This window comes from Amia ocellicauda, chromosome 5 (genome assembly GCF_036373705.1).
Source record: "Amia ocellicauda isolate fAmiCal2 chromosome 5, fAmiCal2.hap1, whole genome shotgun sequence".
Lineage (NCBI taxonomy): Eukaryota > Metazoa > Chordata > Actinopteri > Amiiformes > Amiidae > Amia > Amia ocellicauda.
Window position 1 is genome coordinate 36,447,539 of NC_089854.1, and position 15,850 is coordinate 36,463,388.

The 15,850-nt window shown below is 42.8% G+C and overlaps 1 protein-coding gene across 3 annotated transcripts in view; it reads right to left on the minus strand.

Annotated features, from left to right (window-relative positions):
• Positions 1-15,850, minus strand: part of cdk17 (cyclin dependent kinase 17) — a 67,997-nt gene that overhangs the window by 40,268 nt on the left and 11,879 nt on the right. For all 3 annotated transcript variants that reach the window (XM_066705015.1, XM_066705014.1, XM_066705013.1), the window contains exon 2: positions 12,960-13,089. The gene's annotated coding sequence lies outside the window, so the exon portion shown is untranslated. The remainder of the gene's footprint in view (positions 1-12,959; positions 13,090-15,850) is intronic.

The following is a 15,850-nucleotide window of genomic DNA, read 5'->3' on the forward strand; positions in this document are numbered from 1 at the left end:
TTGTCATTGTGGTTGTACGGCCGGCACTGTAAAAACTAAAATAAATTCCCTATTACCACTCATCACCATGACAACAAGAGTTAAAGACGGTCTCTAAGGCAGGAAATGGCAGCCTCTCTAAAACTCATCAACAGATTATTTTAGATCTTGTAGCAACAAGAAACAGTCACTGTTCAATGCCGAGACATGACAATATTTATTATTTTCTTAAAACGTGATGACTGGCACACGATTACCAACAAACAAGCGAATGAGTGAACAAGCACACAAGTATTATGAGTGAATTACTGGATTAAACTTATTTTAATGAAAGAAATATCTGAAAAGGATTTATTTGGTGCGTCTCAATGGCACCACAAACAGATCAAGTGCAAAAGCAGTGCTGCGGTACAGCGTGGAGAAGGTTCTTTACACGACTCCTCTTAATAATGGATGAAGCTGTGACGGAGACGTTCACAGGGCAGCTGCCAGGGACTCATCAGGCACTGCTCCTGGGATGCATATTTACAGCCAATAGGTTCTGCAGAGGACTGACGGCTGGTAGATTCCAGTCCTCCAGTGCCACAGGGCTTTCAGATGGTTTTCACTCCGCCACACGTCTTGTTTACTCGGTTAAGGCAAGGATTAAAATAAGAAGTCGTCAAAAAGAACCAGAAGAACAGAAGTACAGAGATCTGCGGATAACTGTGGCTCAGGAAGGCTAATGAAAAATGGAAAGTGCACTGTAGTGCAGTGATACAGGAAAGGGCCCTGGAGGCCGCTCAACCCAACTTCCGTCTTCGCCATCTAATCAGTGAACTCAGAAACCACCATCCATCTGATAGACCTCAATATCTCATCTGTTTTAACTGGCTGCTCATATATACAATACAGTAAATGAGAGCACTGATCCACCCCATCACCAAAAATCTCACAGGCTGACATCATCCGGAGAAACACGTTCCCATCACGAAGCTTTGCTAGTAAACACAGAATGGAGACATGCAATACAGTACGACACAGTGGACATGGGTTGTAGAGATGAAGGGGCATTGTGTATGCGCTATGAAACAATGGCTTTGTGTTTGTCTGAGAAGCATGAAATGCCTGCATTTACTATGGAGGAGGCCACTCCCAGGCCTTTTCTATCCAGGGCACCAGGTTCTGATGTCACTATGGTAAGGAGGCACCACTTCCCCTTGCCTGAGCTCTTACATGCCTGCCATAACAGGATAAAATAAAAAAATAATACAAATAAATATTAGAAGTAGAATCACATTAGAGATGATCACATTTAAATAAGGACACTTGTATATGGTTTTGCAATATGGTAAAAGGCTGAGACAGACGGGGCCTTCTCAAGGCAGGACAGCAGAGCGTACTAGAGCCCAGATAGTCAGGGGCGAGGGGAGAGCAGGCCCACTTTCAGACTCCACAGGGAGCTTTACACAGGTGATGTCGAAGCCTCGTGGGGTTGATTACATAACTCCTCTGAGCAGACAGGCCCGGGCTTCCCCACACAGGCGCAGACAGATGGGCTCTCCTTCCTGTTTGGCTCTCAGTGATGTCTTTTCTCTTTTGTGGATGTAATTTTACTTTTATTTACGCTTTTATTTTAAAGGTACGGTTGTACGTTTTAAAGCAGGCCATCAAAGCCCCGGCATGGTTTGCGTATAAGCACCTGAGGCATTCGGAAAAGCACATGGTTGGTGAGCAAGGTCCCTGGCTGGCAACACACATCCCCATTCAAAGGCTCAGCGAAGGCCAGAAGCTGCCGGTTTGGGCACACAGGCTCAGCTGGTGATGAAGATTAATATGATCACATTGAAAGTTCATTAAGGAAAGTACTGCTGGGTCACTGCCGCACTTGGCACCCTGTCAAATTTGTTATCATTCCATCAAGTTCTCGAAAACATGGAGAGGTTTAAATAGTGCGCTGCAACACCTCCACAGAATTCTTTGGGAGCGTTGCGTGACACCCAGCAGCCTTCTGTTCACAGCTTATAGAGAGGCTTATTGTACTAGGATTAAAAAACAGTGGTTCATGTGGGGAGGGAGGAAGGGATAGAGAGGAAAAAAAAAGTACAGAAATATTGTTGAATTGCAGCAGTGAAACATGACACCTAAACAAGGTGGGGAGACAACTCACTACTGGGAAAGACAGCACAAGCAGCGCCAAGTAAACCCATTGTCATACAATTTCCAATGAATATTTATACATGGCTGCATATCAGAAAGATCCATTTCATACCTGGTCAACTAAACAAAGGTGTACATGTCCAGAACTGTGGGACCTTGTACCGACCTGGCACTGTTTTGTTGCGTTTCTCAATGCAGAGGGTGGCGAGACACTGCTGACTGACTGTGCTGACCACACTGGGCACAGCTGAGCAACATTATGTTCCTCAGCAAACACCCCCGTGAAGAACTGCCCTACTTTTGTGCATCAAATAACCAATGCAGAGTAAATGAAACACACTGATGAGGACTGATGATATATTATTTATGCTTCATCATTCCCAGAGAAATCACAGTGGAAACACACTGAACTTGCAGAAGTGGGACAGTCAGCTGAAAGGTAGCAGCCGGCTGTCTGCTCTACAGAGAAAATCGATACATATTGAGACAATGAGAAAAAGGTTAGATTGGGCTTTTCCACCTTTTAATCTCCAACACCAAACAATTAACATAGCCTATATATTGCAGCTACTTAAATCAGCAATGATGAAAACCATTCAGATCATAAAATAAAGAAATACACATCAGAATGTAGGCCGACAGCCACAGTTTCATGATTGAGGACTTCCAAATCTTACATTGAGAACAGATTTATGCCTGCCTTAGAACTGCGGTCTAACAAAACTGTAAAGCGCCACCGATAATGAAGAATGAACACAGTAACAAGAGAAAAGCAGAGAAGCTGATTTGAAGTTGAAGACCGGGACACTAAGATGGTCTTACATAACCTGGGGGCTACTGTGCGACACCACAGGGGGTGAGAGCTGGAACCCCTCCCCCCTCTGTCATCTGAGCTCCTGTCATATCCAGGAGAGTAGGAACTCAATACCAAGGCTCAGGACAACAAGATCTTCCATGGGAGAGGGCCTACTTTATTGATGTTCATTACCTAATGCAATGTGACCCCCGGGTCAGTTCCTGCAAGGCAAAACTGCTGCACACACTGGGTGCTCCTGATGTGCCACAGTGGCTATAAATTAAATCAGACACTGACACAATTGGAAGTGTACCTTTAAGCTGCTACCTGTGGATTGGTAACTCGACTTAAAGAGCTGAAGGTCTACTGGGGGGATAATTCAGTCCCATGACCTACAGCAGCTGCCTGGAGTGGCGAACTGTAGCCGACACTGTGCATACCACGGCACACACCAAGGCCCCCTGTGTGTTTCAGTGTAGGACAGCACAGCAAGAAGCACCTGTGCCCTGCAAACCTCACACTTCACTGCAATCCCTTGCATTATTACATCAACAGCAGGGACATGATGAGACCTGCCCCTCCAGGCCACATGCTGAACCAGGTTAAACCATATAGAAAACAAAGACTTAAGTTTCAGATTTACCTAACACATCGAGAAGGGGTGGGTCTATTGAAATCTGCTTCACAAATAATACAATAATCATACAGCTTTGCTCCACTGTGTCAGAGGTTATGACTATTTTACATTCCTGTCATTCTGCAGTGCACAGATATGGAAGCAGACGCGGCTCTTGCTCACCCAGCGTTGCAGATGGATGACATTCTGCTCCTTTGCTAAGCTGCTTTGCACGATTATGTAATCGCACACATTTCAAACACACACACAAAAATGCATTGCAAATATTTTGGGGACATGCAGAGGCTTAATCAGCGGGAAAATAAACCCAAGATGGCAGCAATGTCTTCTGGGTAATAAACGTTACATATAACCAAACTTCCTTTCAATATAGTAGTCAATCAAGTACTGAGAACATGACAGAGTGAGTGTAGCATAGTTTAACTATCTGACATACCCCGAGCTTAAGAAATGTCATCAACCTCAAGTCTGCCCTGAACCCCAAAGTCTCCCATTGACATTCTTTAACTGACTTTGTGCCACAGTCCACCGGCTGTAGACAGGCTGTGCTGCTGTGCTTTTCATCCATGCATGTTCAAAAAAACTGGCGTTAGCGGATAAACGGCTTGTGTTGTGTTCCACAAGAGGCTCAGCTTTCAGCTTGTTACGTAACAGAATTACTGGGGCTGAAAACCCTCGACCCGTACAGGGCTGTAGAGTGCACTAGTCAGCTGTGTAAGGGCCATTACAACTCCCACTCCGGCACAGAACAGTCCTGAGAAAACTCCCTCTGCCCGTCAGGAGAGCCAACTCAGTGGATGCTGACTAACACAAGGACATGTTACATTTTAAAGCCTGTTGCAAAAAAAACAAGCAAAGCATTTTAACTAAATATCATATCGCTTTGCAGGATCCAGTGCTTTAAAAGCAAATTTGTCAGGATAAGCGATTCTATGTTACAGTTCCATTTCATTACCTTGGTGAGTCCCATTTGAAATCAACATTATATCAGCACTAATGCTTAAAACCTTCAGAGCCTGAAAATCATGGTGTGCGTATTTATCATTTATTTATCTTCATGGAGAATGGAAAAATGCAAATCAGATCTCTGAGATGGAAATCAGAAATTAATACTGGTACAGCAAACAGGAAGATAAACACTAACAGAGAAAGATGCTATTACGATTTGATTAGAGATCATTCAGTGTCGATTACACTACCTGATGTAAGGGAGCAAGGAACGGCTCCACGCGTTTCTACACACCGAAGAGTCTTGCTCAATCTACTGCAGCATTCCCAGGCCCTGGACCAGGGTACAGCTCCACACTTCGCAAGTGTCACCCCAGCTGCGTCAAGTTGCACATGAAATGCCACCCACCCAACACTATGAACCGTCTGGGGAGGGGCAATCACCCCTCAATCTACCACAGAGTCCTAGATGATGCGTCAGACTGCATTGCCAAACAGTAGCTGCTATCCACCTCGATTCACAGAATACAAACGAGAATGGAAAAAGAAGTATCGTATTACCCCAGCAGGATAATCCTAGTTTATTGTCACTCTCTACAGCATCAACCATAGTAGCGCAATGTCCATAGACTGCTGAAAAGCACCTTCACGCTTTTCGGTAGTTTACGTACATTGGGCTACTCTAGACACCAGCTAAAATATACAGCACAGGATAAATCTCAGCAGGATGACGTCTGCTGTTCACGAAGAGGGCATATGTTTCCATCAGTGTACAAGTCTGTTAGAAGTCTTTGTGCACACTGTAGGAGAAAGGTGGGGGGTATTATCAACACCACCCCCAAAGAAACAGAAAAAATACCACTGGTAATTAGAACCATTCCCTTTGGTACTTAAGAAAAATAATTGCAGATAATTAAGACACCCAGCAAGTGATATTTCACAGGATAAAATGTATGCTTTGCAGTTCATCAAGTGGGTCACTTTGATTTATTATTTCTTTGCAGACCCTGTCCACGGCGATTTAACACCAAGGAACTTTCAAGGAGGTGTTCTCTTCCAAGGTTAAACCTTTACAGCACCTCTCATATACCCTATGTCTCTTAGGAAGAACGTTTGTAATAAATTCTGAATTTAGCCTACTGGACAAAGACAAAGCCAGCATAAACTTCACCCGTATAGAGGATTTCACTCTTGCAAAACAAAATATATAAATAAACCAATTCAATATATATTTGAGTCATTCATCTTCATCTCCTCTCATTCACACAGCAATGTTTGTGTGCATGTGAATTTCCTGTTCCCAGTCACAGTCATCACAGTCACATGGCTGGCAAAGACAATGGAAGTCAAAGCCAGGCCAAAAGACCTCAGTTCCAGCCCACCATGTAATTTAGCATCCCAGAAGAATGATGTGTAATGCGGCAGTGCTAGTGCACTGGAAGTGTGACCCAGAGCACCTCAACATGTAAGCTAGTAAATCAGTCCAGTGAGTCAAATGGTTTCAGTACCAGAAGTCTTCTGGAAAGTAATGATTCTGGACTCACTGTGAATAATATCATCGCTCTGGCTACACAGGATATCAGGTTCCTTCCTAATAACAGAAGACTGTCACTTCCATTTAACTGGAAAACAATTTCACAATGCGTTTTAGGACGAGCTGTCAATCATTAACCAAGATAAAACAAGCCTGCAGTGCCATACTGGACAACTGCAACAGAGATCTGGAGCCATTGACAAGAATCTGAAGTCAAGTTTGTTCTTTGGAACATCGTTTATTTTAAAAATCTCAAAAAGAAATCCCCCCCCCCCCCCCCATATGAGAAACGATTGCAAAACAACAAAATACAGTTCTGCTGCCTTTAAATCCCTCAGAAGGTCTCGCCTACAGCAGCTCGCTCTCCATTAATAATTTACCATGGAAACAAATGAATGTCCTCTTGCAAGAGCACAGATTTATTTCATAACACTGTTTAAGAACTCCAAATTTAGTAGCAGTGAATATTTGCTTTTGGATGAAGGTAATCAATGGGGGCAGTGATGACTGATCTTTGTTAAATAACAAGTGACCTTAGAGTGAAATTAAGTACATTTTTGTATTTTTTTTTTTTGTATATATATATTTTTTTAAACATCCTATTCCCCCCACCCCCCACAACAAATCTATGAATCACAATCTTCAAAATTCTGGACAGTGAAAAGTATTTAAATTTTGTTATGGGTTTTATTGGTGTAAACTGGTGTTATAGAATCAAAACAGGCATTTAAATAGGTAATTGGGCTGGCTGAGAAATCACTGTTATCCTGCTGTGATTTGGAAGCGAGTCCAGTTGCCCGTTAGGACATTATCCCATTAGTCCATGCTAATACATGTTTGTTTATTATAAAGTGTTTTCAGATGATAAATTGAGCTCTAAAGCAAGGCGATCCTTTCGTATACTGCATGTCCATGATTAATATTTCCCATTGTGCTGTAATGGCCCAAAGGAAGCGACAGTAGGGATAAGAATTAGGCTACACTACCCGATTTTACAAGGTTACTGCTCATTATTTTTCAAGTGTTTCAAGAACCAATGATTGGATTTCTCCCTGCTGTTATGCCACCGCTTCCACACAATTTTGAAGCACACCGGAAAACGCAAAGCTATAGGTGGACTATATTATTCCAAACATAATCTAGTGAGTACATGTAGTTGGGGAGTATTTGCAGAGATGCATTCTCGGGGGGGGTGGATAACTCCACATTATGACAGAGCCGGGGGCCAATTTGTTCACACCTTAGCTTTCTGTCAACAGTGTGTTCTTGTCATCTTATGGTGGCTTGTTTTGGAGTAACACTCTGCATTCAGCTCACGGTTTCCCACAGCGCTATTCTGCCCGGCCTGTCCAAAAATCACTGCTGCCTCGCCACGCCAAATGCGTGGATGGGAAAACAACAAAACAAGCACAAGTGCACATGCTCCCCCCAACTCATTCACCGCAGCAAATCCCGCAACGCAAGCAACTCGCTATAACACCACCCACCTGCTCAAAAATCCTCAAGCACCCCCACCCCACACTAGACAATTCAGTTTCAGACCACCTTGCCTATACAGATTTCTGTGGGTAACCCTACAGCTCCTCTTCTTTGAGAAACCCAGTGATTCCAGGACACCTGAATCAGCAGGATACAGACGAGATCTCTGGGTGTCAGGTCAGCGCTTGGACTACAGTTCAGCACAGGACAGTCAACTATAAGAAAAGCCTCTATTCCATCAAGCTGTCTCAGATAATGCAAAAAAAAAAATCTAATATAGGTATAAATTATGTGTTTGTTTAATTTAGTTTGTTAAAGAACAAAATATTTTTTGGGGAAAGAATGTACTGATCTTGTTTAATTGAAAAAGTCCATACAAACACACACTCAATTACACGGGTTTGAAAAATCCTAAAATGGATTTCTGTTAATGAGCTAGCATCCTTTTTGTGAACTGACATTAACTCAAAGCAATAACAATTTGTCAGAAAGAAGTGCGTCATCCTGTTGCTTCAAATAATGTAATCAAGGGCAGAATCAATCAGACTCTGCCCACTTTTGTAAAACTGTAGAGGCCATCGTGGATTTCAGATTAACCTGGAGAACATATTTGTTCTGTTCAAGCACATTAATCGTAATAAACATTTCCAAAAATAATTTAATTATTATGTATCTAATTTTTGAATAATTAATTTAGGTTTAAATCGGATGCACTGCACGTGGATTAAATCGAGAGACTACTGAATAAAACAACAATTATACCTTGCGCTTATTGACATTTTAACCAGAGTCTGTCTGCGTTTGTCTCCAGGGAAATTATCTGCAGTCATCTAGGTCAGCAGGTCTGGACAGTGAATGATGCTCTCACCGCTCTTTCTCCACTTCGTCTCCTTGTCTTGTAAATCTAGCCCTGAGTGGAGTCTTTTTAAAGTGGTCTGGGGGCTCGACTGCTTCATCTCTGCTATCAGCCCAAGCCCCCTATTCATATGGCCTTGATGCTTCACTGACCATACGGGTGAAGGAGTTGATTTTGCGCTTTCCACATCAACCGACAGCTACTCCTACCAAGAGAGGGCTTAGGATAGCCAGGCACAGGCCAGGAACATTGAGCTTTTATCTTCCAATAGCCGTGTCTAAGCACCGAGGCTGACTGCTGCAGCATCTGCTTTGGACACACACACAAAAAACACAGTGAAGAAGATGTATCAGGAGGTGTGGAATTTCACATAGAGCTCTGAAATACTTAAAACTGCTAGCAAGTAAGGCACAAAACAACAGCATGTTCATTCACACATTTGTTCTTAAAAATATGTCCTTCTTTTATTTGAAATATATATTATCGGTTGGTCTTCCTTATTTCTTTTGCTGTGAGAAGCAGGGAAGTCAGCTACTGGAGAAGGCTTGCATAAACTCCATGAAGTCATAACCCCCTCCCAACAGGGGTTTTACTACCTTCTGTTCAACTGATGTGAAAGTTTTAAGTGATAAGCAAGCAAACAAACATCAGCCAAAAGCTAAAGGAGGCTGGAATGATTTACATAAGTAATCCAAACTCTAATCCCCAACAAGAGCATATTCCCCCCAACACACACGCAGGGGAGGAAAAAAAAAAAAAAAAACATACAGGTTTTCTGTATTGTCACAAAGCCCGTCTAGACAGCAGTGGGGCTCAAGACTGCTACTGGGGGTGCCTATCGGCAGGCTGCTGTCTGCCCCGTGGGCCAGCCCCTGAAAGAGGGTCTCCGACTCTCAAAGACTATTCTCTTTTCAGCCACTTAGAAATTGCTCCACTGAATTCAGGGCATTTGGTTCTTTTTTTTTTTTTTGCCTCTGATACACTATGATAAACAAAAACATTTACACAAAAACAGTAGCTGGTGATCAGCTTATCCATTAGCTGGCAAACCCAACACAAAATCGAAAACCGTCGAGTGGGGTCCACATATGGCCTGCTCATTCCCGTGCATGAACACTGTCACCGAGGAGCTGCAGAGAGGGGTCTCCTGGACAGCTACTTCCCTTGTACAGCCAGTCGATACCATTGAAAATCTATTTGTTACCAGCAGCCTGGAATGCCATGCAGCACAGCAAACAAACAAAGGTCAAGAATGCAAACAGAGGGCGCTTAACGCCACGGTTACAAATTATGACAAAGAGGGTTCACCTCACCCCAACCCCATTTATTTGCAATTGAATTTCAATTAAATAGTCTGGCATGGCATTACCTAGCAGTGAATGTAATCACTATATTCCCCTGCCTGTTCAAAGGAAGACAAAGCAAAATCCCCCTCACCCGCTTCCCACTCCTCCTCGGAGCGGATGTTTGATCCTCTGTGGAATCTGACCCAGAGCCCCTCAGACCCCTTTGGCCTGCAGCTCACCTCAGGTTTTATATTAGCAGTTTCTCTCTGATGCTCTACTCTACAAAGCAGCTTGCATTTTTATTTTTATTTGATTGCTTGTTTGTTAATTTCCAATACTACCTTAGAATTCATCAATCCATGCAGAACTGTCACCTCTGAAATGATTCCATGCTCATGGTACTGAACTGTTTTGGAGAGCTGGATCAATAAGCCAATGACACCGCCACTGCAGAGCGGATGGATACAGTCTGGCTACACGAAGCCGTAGCTCACACTCAACAAGGAAGGACAGACTACGACAGGACAGATGGCCGACAACTTGCCTTCAGTAATCTGAGAGAGACCTTGTAATACAGGATACGAAGGCTTCTGGACATTGGTAAGCTACCACAAGGGACTAGCAGGAACAGAACAGTACATGGTTTGTAGCATTTGACCAGAATTATATTTGTAAAGCTTCCAGATGCCTTCAACTTTTGAACCTACTTAAGGCAAACACAGAAAGGTCTCAGTGTTGTCCGGTTTGTTTTCCCCCGCTCCTCACCTAACAGTTGTAACCAATCAGGCCTGCTAAAATCCAGCTGGACCTGCTTTAAATCCTAGCTGTCCACAGTGCCTGGGAGACTTGTTCAGAAGCAGAAGCTCACTCAGAAATCGATGCTTTTCAGACTGCCACAGTATCCAGGGTGTTTAAATTAATTCCCATTGACTGCCAAGTGCGGAGCACCCTGCCAGCTACAATTATTTTTATTATGGCGCGTGTGCAATATAAACATTCTGCACAGGAACATATGGAGAAAAGCAGGTTCCAAAAACATCCTACAAAATTAAAAATAAAAGTTTATGGCATTCTCCTGAACAGCCATATGTTAGCAGAGCTTGTGATATAATCGCAAAAACACTTAATGTTCATTTTTATATATTCATTTGTGAATCATTCACACATCTGAGCTTAAGGGAAATACAGTTAAATGTAAGACATTAAGAACAGAAGAATAATCTTCACACACTAGCTTGACTCCACATTGGCCATGCCTCAGAATTAAGTTTCTTTAGAGGAGCTTTTGTAAATAATGGACCTCTCAAATAATGACTGCCGAGTTACTCGAATGCAACTCATTTGTTTCCCTGTTTTCCATTTGAAACCACAGCACTGATCCAGAGAAAAACAAAAAAGCCAGCTACAAAAGAGGAATATAAAACCATTTCAGCTTCCTACCAAAAATAAACCTGTGCCAATTAATACATTGGTTGCATTAACATGAAAGTAGCAGGCATGCCACATGTGGTGCGTTAAAGGACAGATTTAGTTTGGTAAAGCTGAATTACATCAGCTGTGACCAATATTGCTCTGGGGGGCAGAGTGCAAAATAAAGTCTAGTGTGCTTTGAACAGTTCCTTCCTTCCACAGACATTTCAAAACATGGAATATAAACACAAAATAAAGTTATTGGATTTTGTCTTCTGATTTCCTTTGGTGTCAGAGTGCATGTGTTTAGTGCAGCTTTGTTGTACATGGTTTTGTAAAGACAAAATGGTCAGGACCTGCCTCTGTCTAACTGCGGTGGTAATTCAGCCCAGCCCATTTAAACCGGTTACTTAATGCACAACTGAACTCGCATGCAACTTGCTACTGAAACCCAACAACCCAAACGAATGTTCATGTGAATCAACTGAAATGCATGGCACTATGATGGAACACCAAATGTAGACCTGAAGGCAACACCAAACCAAACAAGCCTGTCACATAAATTTCACAAAATATAAACTCGACTACATAAAGTGATACGGGATGGAATGCATCTAGACTTACAGGGCTGGAGTGTCTTATCTTACATCAAAGTAAGGGAAATCTCCCATTAGAATATAAAACATTTCCATAAATCACCTATATTACCCTTCTGCAATAATACGACTTAATATCAACAGACAAATTGGAAGTGGTGTGACAAGTTTAATTTCAGAGCTCATTCAAATACAAACGCAGGTCAATTAAACTAACCCCTTGTCAGTCTCCTTCTACGGAAATTAGTACCGCAGCCTTTCAAATGTAACCTCAGAAGACGTATTCTAATTTCAGCAACTGTTAAGGACTTTCACCAGTAAAGAAGGGGTCAAGTTCTTTCACCTTTATACATTGCAAACTCCCGCTATAACCGGAGTAACATACACCAGCAAGAACACTGCAGTGGATTGAAGGATAGAGCCCTACATTATAATCATTATTATTTATAACCACCTGGCCATGTTACTCAAGAGTCTGAAATCCCTGCCAGAGAAGTGCAATTACATCTTCAAAAGGCTCTACAAAAGGTGAACTCTGACCAATAAAGTGAGAAATTACATTCTGGAGATTAGTATTTAAAGCTCATGTGTAAATGACACAATCGATTGAATCTCTGATGGATTGATTCCCCTACGATAAGCATAATTTTACAACTAGGGGCCGCTTGGCTGAGTGGTGGTATAAACAGCATACAGCACTGACAGAGACTCACTTCAGGGTTTAACATGAGGCGAGGTGAGACTATAACTACATTAAAGCAGTCTTCATACAAGACACCATGACTTCAAGCACACGTCTACATGCTGGACGAGCATGTTAAACTGAGCCAACAGTGCCAGGTGCCAATTCACTGCGATAATCTCCTGTTGGATTCAATTTCAAACTGCATTTCCGGGCGGTTTGTGAACAATCAATTTGCACCTCTCCAGTATAAAAATGTCTTGGTTTCCAATTGCAAAAACGCTTTACTGCCAGGGTAATATACATACAAGCCCCAGGAAGTGGTGCTTGTGAGGTGTCACCCTGCCCGATGTCATTGGATCCCAGGCCATTCTCTCCCATCTGGCTTTTAACAGTCAAAGAGAGTCCACGGTTAGAGACATTTGGACACAGGTCTTGGGGGTTGATGGTCAAGAGAGGTGGACTGATTGCACTAGGAAAGGAGCTGGCTGTCAGTAAACACTGAGTTTGTTTTGCCAGGTATCAAAGGAGGGAGGGGGGGGGGGGCATGGGAGAGATGAAAAAAATATAATCGAACCTTCATTATCTACCACAAAAACAACCAAGCTTGACATTACCTTTTTTCTATTTTGATTTTCTGTAACCCCCAGAACCCAAGAGCAAGGGCAGGAGGTTCCAGTCCTCAGGGGACCTGCAGGGCAGTTCCTGCAGGTTACACAGATCTCACAATCAGCAGCTGATCAAGACCTGGAAAAACAAAGACAGAAAACAAACCGGTCATTGACTTCTTGTGGTAATAATGCCTTCAATTAAGTTGTAAAGACCTGGGGTGGAATGAAAACCAGAGAGGAGCGGAGGCAGCTCTGATGACGAGGCCTAGTCTCCCGGGCTCTGACGGGGAGCGACACTACCTAATGAGCAGTGAAAACACCGCTGCAGTATTTATGACTTATGCAGTGAGAACCAGCAGTGGATTCCAGTGCCTCTCTCTCGCTTGCTCTCCTTGCAGTGTAAAGTGGGGGCTGCTGACAAGAAAGCTGCTCTGAAATAATGAACCAATGGGAGTACAACAGCGGGTATCGGAATAACAAAACACATTAAAAAAAAGACAGCATAAATAAAGAGCAACAGCCTAACCAAGCACACCAGCTTGATCACATTTACACCTTGTACAGTCAACCCTGAACCCCCCAACAAAAAGCTATCCTTCTACACTTAGCTAAACTATAGAATTTAGAAAAATATTCTTCTACACGTAGGCACAAATACTATGAAGCTACAGGGGCTGCTAGTAATTCCCACAAAATCAGATAATGCACCAGCAAGATTCAAAGGCCTGCAACATGTGAATGGAGCGGTCATGATCTTTTAGACAACCTCAGACAGCAGCCCCCCACCCCCCCGCAGGCCACGCTAAAGACAAACCAGTTCAGCCACACTGCCAGTATCTCTGCACTGCTGAAATTGTCATCTGTACAAAAAGTAAACTAGTCCTTGCAAAGACACTCAAACAATAATCACAAAAAAAAGTTAATGGCTAAACAATTGGTAAATAGGACCATACATAAGGATCTGTTATTGGTAACCAGGGGCTTTAATCAATATCTCAGCAAGCCACAGGATGGATTTGTTCAATATACTGTCAAGGAAGAGGGAATTGCCTTACACAGCTGAGATCATTCTTACCAGCATGTGAAGGTCATAGGAAGCCTAAATATGAAATGCATCAAGTCTTGGAGTAATCCAATTTAGTTTCTAACCCTCTAGTTATTATAAAAAGCAAAAATCAATTGTTTATCCTTTCAATTTCCACACTTGCAGTATAGCAGGGAGTCAGCTCATAAAATAGATCAACTTCACTTCGAGATCATCCCGTCAGAATGCTGTGCTGGTGCAACTGGATGGGGTCATAGATGCAGTTCATGCAGACAGAGCTAGTGTTCAAACCCCCTGCTTTGTGTTTTGTGCCATGTGTGTGTGTGTTTGAATCACTTCTGTGTAAAACCACAACAGCTGTAGTCGTGCTCAAAGTGACATCACATCCTGGGCTCCTGACTCATGTTCGGAAATAATGTTGTCCTGTGTTTAAAGAGAAGGAATGCGGCCTGTCCGATCACACTAGATCTCATCAGCAATCAGGAAAATAACTCTGGCCAATCCCAATTATAGCACAATCTTCAGCAGGCGACAGCAAGCAAATTGCCTCTGCTGAACTCTCATCAGTGTAGCAGGAAACTGGACTGCAGTCTTAAGGGGGATATACAACCAATGATGCTTACATATCCGTTGCTGCCCAAACCACTGAAGTATTAGATCTACTCAAAGACCTACAGAAATAGTCCGCATTTCACTGTGAAGACACCTACACAGTGAGGAGGACCCAGTCAAACAATGATGTTTACAGATGTGGTATATTTACACACCGTGGTATAACTGGCTGGCAGGAGTGTGCTTGTGCGCAAGTCAATGCCCAGTTCAAGAAAACACCACACTGTGCATAACTGGCACAAAAAGAGCATGCCAAGAAAAGGGTCTAAGAAATGGAAACAACTGTTGGAGGCAATTAAAGAGCTTGTACTTCTAGAACACATTGGGTTAAAAACCATATGGATTACACCCCAGTCTAAATTATTTGGGTAAGGCACTAATTAAATATATTAAATAATTTCCATCACCAGCTGCTGATGCTGTCGTATTGAAAGGCACAAACACAATGTAGCATTTTTGATAAGGTTTTTCGGGCCTTTATTCAACCTTTGGAGATATCTATCTACGTATTAATTTTGACCAAGATGTCCAGTCTGGATGTGTCCTGTGAGCGGGGGCAGAAGATTGAGGAGGAAAAGGTTTACTTCATGCAGTCTTAAGCTTCCATTCACAAGGGATTGGGCAGTTAGACTAACAATTATGCTCAAGAGTATCCAAAATCATTGCGTTAATAACAAAGCTTTTATTTAAAGCTTGCCTTCTTTCCGTGCTATGAGCATTTATTAGCATTACAAAGCGCACAATTAGCACACCACTCACATCCATTTCATCTGAAGAATTGGCCTGATAGCCAAACACTTCAGCGTGAATTGTTCTGGCAAACGTCTGGAGAGTGAAACCAGTTTGTGTCCCATTAACGCACAGGTGGCACACTCTACCCTCCTTGTGAAGCACTTCAGATAACGGCAAGGCAGAAAGACTGGTCAGGCTCCAGTTAAAGGCAAGCCTGCTCAGTTTGGACATGATGCGTGACTGACACACCTGACATTATTTTGGTTTTGCTACATGTAAAACAGGCACTGCCTTGCTGTGGCTAATCACACATGATGGGAACGCATAAATCAGATGCAAGACCATGAGAAGTACGGACAGCTATAGTAAAGCTTATCTGGAGACTGTCTCAGCTTTACGGTTGAGAGCGGGACAAGTCTGTCTGCTGCCCTGACCAGTTCACAATTTAGTGTCTGGTACTGGTCCTAGTGGGTGGTGCAAACTAGGGAGAGAAAATGAATCAACTCAT